This window comes from Pezoporus flaviventris, unplaced genomic scaffold, assembly GCF_033815535.1.
Source record: "Pezoporus flaviventris isolate CSIRO_AGI_PZ_B2104156 unplaced genomic scaffold, CSIRO_AGI_Pfla_v1 ptg000013l, whole genome shotgun sequence".
NCBI classification, from domain to species: domain Eukaryota; kingdom Metazoa; phylum Chordata; class Aves; order Psittaciformes; family Psittacidae; genus Pezoporus; species Pezoporus flaviventris.
Window position 1 is genome coordinate 25340296 of NW_026892561.1, and position 6000 is coordinate 25346295.

The following is a 6000-nucleotide window of genomic DNA, read 5'->3' on the forward strand; positions in this document are numbered from 1 at the left end:
CAGTCAAGGTCATTGCACATGTCTGGGCTCAAGGGTCTCCCTTGTGTTTTCTAAAGGCTTTCCTCAAAGTGTATTTTCACAAGCATTAAACACATATTACTGCAGCTTTGAAAAAAAGATGACTTCTCTACTTATGCAGTGACACATACATAGGTAAGTAAAGGTAAGGCTATTACCAAAGGCATTCTTCTTCTGAGTGGGAGGTTTGGGCTAGAACAAGTTTCATTTGCAGATGGCTGCAGGGGCAGCACGTTAGTTAAACGTCCTCACCTGAGAAACACAGCTCTGCCTGTTACTGCCCCACGGTCCAGCACCCCACCTGTGACAGCCACCCCGCTGAGCTTCCCCGGCCCTGACTGACCAGCGCAGCCCAGTTTGGATGGGTGGGGAGGGCAAACAGCGCTGGAGCAGATGAACTCCGCTTACACAGCAAAGAGAATGGGAGTCTTGGGAGCAAAAGGGCAGAGAAGTGGGGTCGAGAACTCAATGATGGAAAAAAACAACAAAAAAAATCTCTTAACTGAAAATCGCTTTTTACAGCTGCCCAGCTCCACCAACGCCCTTACTCTCACAGTCTTGTAGTTACGGACAGTCTACCCCAGCCTCCCAGGAGAGGCTGCCATTGAGGGACTTCGCGCCGCCCCGGGGTTTTCCCCTATACTCCCTGTTCTGGCTAGCGCAGTCAAACCCCGGTGACGACGCCTGGAACCAGGCGCCAGCACCTGTCCCCGGCACCCACTGAGTGACAAGGAGAAGCGGCAGACCCAGGGAAAGGGCCGGGGGCAGCAAAGCGGCGAGCAGGGCCCAGCGACCTCTGCCCGCGGCTCCGGGTGACTGTCCGGCCGCCGCCGCCGCTTACCGGTCCCCCGGCTTTCCAGCCACTGAGGTGGAGCCAAACCCGGGCGAGAAAAGCCTGCGCGCAGCGGGGGTGGCTCCGGGCGCACAGGAGGACCAGCTGGAGCCGCCCTGCAGCGGAGGCCCAGCAGCCTCTGACCAGGCCGTGCTGCCCCGCACTCGCGGGACCGAGCACCGGGCGGGCCAGGGCCGCCGCTCAACCGCCGTAACGGCCCTCACGGGTCCGCCGCCCCCCACCTCACCTCCGCCCGCCGGCACCGCCCGGCTCATCCCGGCCGCCGCCAGGGCCGCGCTCCGCCCCCGCCGCACGCCGGGCCGGAACGCGCTGCGCCGGCGCCGCAGCCGCCGCGTCAGCCCAACGACGGGGCGGGGGGCAGCGGCCGGCGGGGCACGGCGCTTGCGTCCGCCCACGAGTGGGGCAGGGTCGGCTGCTAGCGGGGCAGGGCTTGGTCTGCTCTGCTCGGTAGTGCATTTCTTTTCCGGGAAGTCCAGGCAAGGTATGCCTGGGAGGTATAAGCCAGGAAGGCAACAGCGGCCTTTCCTGGTGCCATTGTCACTCTGCAGCAGACCCCCCCCGGCTTCTGGGTCCGGGGCCTGCGGCTGCCCGTCTTCCGTGGCACAGCAGCAACAGCTGCAGAAACGACGGGTTTAATAAACAACGTGAGTTTTAAAATGAACCACTAATACCTCGATATATGGCTATGTTTCTAGTGGACCCAAGTTAAAAAATTCCGTTGTTACTCCGGCGTCAGCCATATGGCAGCAGCGCTGGTACAAGTGGAGCCGCAGGCAGGGCTTTGCCAGGCTGAGGTAGCGGAGCTTGCAGGCTTCGCTTCTCCCTGCGCTGTCCTTTGTGGGTCGGTTAACATCTCTGTTCCGTGGTTCCTCCACCTGAAGAATGGGGAAGAAGATAGCGGCCAGTTCCACTGCTATGTTGTGCTGTACAGAGACATTGTGAAAATGGGAAGTGCTCCAGCACCATCGCATTTTTGTTGCTGGGTGGAGGAAGGTTACACTTCCTCTCATCAAGTAGCCCCTGTGAGGAGAAGCTAAAAGAATTTCCAAATTACAAGAAGTCAGTGAAGCAGGGAAGATTGGGAAACAGCCACGATGCATCAGTTTTGCTACAGCTTTGCAGGAGGTGAACTGTTTTCCTCCAGGAATTACACAGGCTATGGTTTGCGAAATGCTATAACAAATGGGAAAAAAAGGGATTGAGAAGACAATGGGGTGGTGCAACAAACAAACGGGCAGAGTCCACGCCAAACTGAGAGTTGCTGGCTTTTATTTGTTTGAAAAAAGTCCAGCCCAGCACTCTCATTATATCCACTGCTTTCCTAAGCAACCATTTGTTCTTCCTGTATAGTAAATCCAGCCAAAGATGGGCTAAGCACTTTCAGAGCAACAAGATGAGTCCTCTGGCCTTTATGAAACACACAGTGAACAGGCTGCACAAGGCAAGTGCTTAGGCCATGAAGTTACAACAGGAATGTATTAAATAGAAGGAAGATTCCTCCCCCAGTCCATCAGTACTGCAGTGCTCTCTGGCACCTCTGCACTGAAATCATGGCATGACCCAGGCAATCATTAGTACAGTCTACACTGATCATTTGAGACATATAAATGGGAGTCCAAGTTCATGAGATCCTCTTTAAAAACTCATGATTTGAATTCTTAAATGTGGTGTTTTATAAGCCTTCGGGTTTTGCCTGTGAGGATCAGCCTTATCACGTGTTCATGCTTTGTCTCTGTCCATGAGGGCTAGTAGCAGATCTTTAAAAACTGGAAGCTGAGATTCTCAGATGAGAAGATGCTTGTAAACACTGAGGCTTTATGGAATGAAAGAAAGACATGAGACTTGTGAATATTAATAAATAAATAAATAAAAGCCAGACTTGGCAATGCCGAGAGAAAGGACTGAATACCAGCTGCATTACTATAACATTTTTGTGGCCAAACTTGCAGCCCCAATGTTTTAATGATGGCAGCCTTTGCTGTATTTAACAGAAGCCTGGATCTGATTTTTTTTTTTAAGAATAAAAGGGCTTTTGAATGCTCTGTAAAGGCAGTTTCCTGACTTCAGTGATTGCTGACACAAACACCAAAACTAAATCTCCCACATCTTGAGCTAAAGCAACAATTCCATTAATTTGGACAGCAGTGAGCTGTACAGGAAGTGGTTGCTGGAAGAGGACACGTAGCATGAACTGAACCATGTCTCATGTCGCCAAGCAAGGACAGGGCCAAGGTACATCTCCATACAACCATGTTTTGTTTGGAGGCTGCTAACAGTCAGTCTGAATTCACAAAAGAATGCAAATAGCCACATCAGGAAACTCAGCAAAAGATGATTTGCACTGGCAGGGTTTGTTGTCCCTGCCTATTTTTCCACTTCTGAATAGGAATAAAATTAAGGTCCACTCCAAAAGCTTGCACATTCCTTCGTATAACTTCAGGTTGTGATGTAAAAACTAGACTAGCAGAAATATCTGTACATCTATACTTATCAATAAATACATCGAAAGGATTGTTGTTAATTGCAACAAAGTAAAAAAAGCTTTAAAAAAGGTACATTCACAGCAGGTGAATTCAAACCTGAACACAACTACAGACAATGGAGTGTGGCTACTCTTTGGCCTACAGTTCCTGAAGTTTGAAGGTTCTCCAGGCTGTAAGAAAGTTCATGAGGACAATCCTTCTATAGCACAACAATACAAGGGGTGGTAAGGAAGCAGTAATGCAACAGAGATACCCCAGACTCCCCTGTGAGGAAATATGCCAACTACATAGTTTAGTCTCTGTACTTTTGTTCCCTGCCCAGGTACTGAACATAATCTTGATCAGTCAGAGCAGCTTCGCCCGTGCTGCCAACCTCCCTGTAGACACCCCCACACCCTTATATTCTGCTCATGATTCCACCCCTGTTTGTTAACTTTGTCCTCCCAGGCAAGGACAAGTGCATAGCAGCTCCTGGAAAGAAGATCATTTCAGCGTATTTCGGAGGTGAATATTCTGAAATTTAAACATTGACTTCTATCTCACAGTTTACAAAAGTGGCATTTCTTCTTCCCTCAAATTCAATGGACTTGATAAAGATTAAGCCTTGTATCAGTACAGCCATATAGATAGGCACAAACCTCATTTAAAAGGTTGCCAATTTTCCAGCTGCTCATCTCACTACATATCAGTTAGCCCAAAGCAAGGGCTGGCAATGGAGCAAACTCCAAATTGGATCTGCAAAGTGACCTGATTTAAAGAAGAGAAAAAAAAAAAGACAACCAACCCAACCCCCCCAAACTCCCACAACATTTTAAAAGCAGGCTTCTCGCAGCTTGCTTAGAGTGCGCTCCATGGCCTATACAATTCATCCAGGGCAAGTTCTGCCAGAGGTGGGGGACCTCTGACATTTCCATCACATCAGGGTGAGGTTTTGAGTTCCTCCCCTGTGATTATAACCCAATTATATAAATACAGGCAGAACTTTTGAGGTACAAAACAACTGCTACTTGCACATTTACTCAACTGCATTTAAAATATCTGTACTTTCATAATTACAACATTGACAAGGATTTCAGAGGGAAGGCTAATTTTCTTGAGGAAGAGGTCATACTAAAGTGATTGAGGATAATGTGCATTAATATCAACAATACAGACTGCTCCACCACAAACTCCTAGAGTGAACCTCTCTGTTTCTGACATTTCAGGGTAGTGCTTCACCCCACAGTGACCAGCAGTGCTTGCCAGTTAGAGGCATTTATATCTCTAGCCCAGGCTGAAGGGCAGAAAATACTTCTGTTCCCTGTCCAATTGCAAGTCAGAATAGCTTGGGCAAACCTCACTGGTGGTTTAAGCATTGTGCAGAAGGGTGAAAAGCCACACAGCCCATCAGCTCTGCTATGCCGCTGATGGCTGCCCTTAAACAGGTGGGAGCAGTGAAGTCCTAAGTGATTCTTGCTGCTTGCAAGGATAGATGGGTCTGAGTGCTTCTTGGAATTCGATTCTACAGGACACGGACAAGGCTGCTTCCCTGCCCTGCAGATGTGTTTTTTAAGTAAGCAGGTTGAAGTCACCAGGCCCCAGGTGTAACTGTAGAAGCGACTGTGGAAGTGAAATAGACACCCCTAACACAGTGTTTAGCTTTGCACTTGGATAGTCCATAATTCTATCTTGCTGTATGTCTGCACAGACCAGAGCTCACTGAGACCATGTAGAAGTTATATTTAAACTGCTATTCCAGGTACCACAGGCAGTGTCATCATGGCACTGATACAGTGCAGGCTGTGGAGCCCACTTATGAAACCGAGAAAATATGCAGGTGACCACACTCTGTTGCACTCTGTAGCTCACTAGGGCTGTTACTCAGCTAGATAATTTAAAGCTAGTTCTAAGTACAATTCCGCATGCTTACTTAGGCAGTGAAATCAGCTGGGGAAGTTTCTTGCCTCCAGTCACTCTTTTTCACTTATTTTCTTTTCCTGTTCTCTTCCACTGTCCCTCCAGGTGTGCCACTACTACTATCTGTGAAACTCAGTGGAAATGGAATGCTTGAATTTATCCACATCGAGGGGGGAAAAAAAAAAAAAAGCAATATCCAAAAGTTTTTCTCTGGAGTTGCACAGTGATGAACGGAGGCAGGGACAGGCTAAAGCGATCAAGGCTGGAAGGATATGCAAAATCCAGTTAACCACTAGCAAAAACGTACATGAAAACATGGTCTCAGAATAGGTACGCCCAGTCACTGCTCTAGTAGTGAACAACAGCCCTTAAACATGCAGAAATGATGCTAGTCCAAATGGTGTTACAGAAAGGATAAATACAATCTCTTCCTGCCAGTATATTCTTCATTAAAACATGTTTGGTTTGTTCTAACAGTGACACACTAGAGGCAAGATCTGGAAGAAGGCTGCCTCCTGGAAGCACACTGCTGGTGCACAACATCCTACTGGTACATTTTGTCTTTTCCTTGGCAGCCAAATGTGGGACTTTCTTTTGACACTGTGCTGCCTTTCACTCATATCAGATTGCAAGGGGCTGTTTTATCAGAAACAGAAGAGTGAAATGGAATAAGGAATAAATTAGAAGCAGGACTAAGCTGTTGTTGCAGTTCTTAAAATTTGAAAGAAAAAGAGGTAAAAACCTCATGCA

General features: G+C 48.1%; 1 protein-coding gene across 4 annotated transcripts in view; it reads right to left on the minus strand.

Annotated features, from left to right (window-relative positions):
- The window catches only part of SENP5 (SUMO specific peptidase 5), a 42865-nt gene extending 39926 nt beyond the window's left edge, over positions 1 to 2939 (minus strand). For 2 of the 4 annotated variants that reach the window (XM_061452391.1, XM_061452389.1), the window contains exon 1: positions 1098 to 1235. The gene's annotated coding sequence lies outside the window, so the exon portion shown is untranslated. Of the gene's footprint in view, positions 1 to 1097; positions 1237 to 1542 lie in introns of those variants that run through there. The other 2 variants (XM_061452392.1, XM_061452390.1) reach the window with 2 other exon arrangements.
- Positions 2940 to 6000: the final 3061 nt, after the last annotated feature.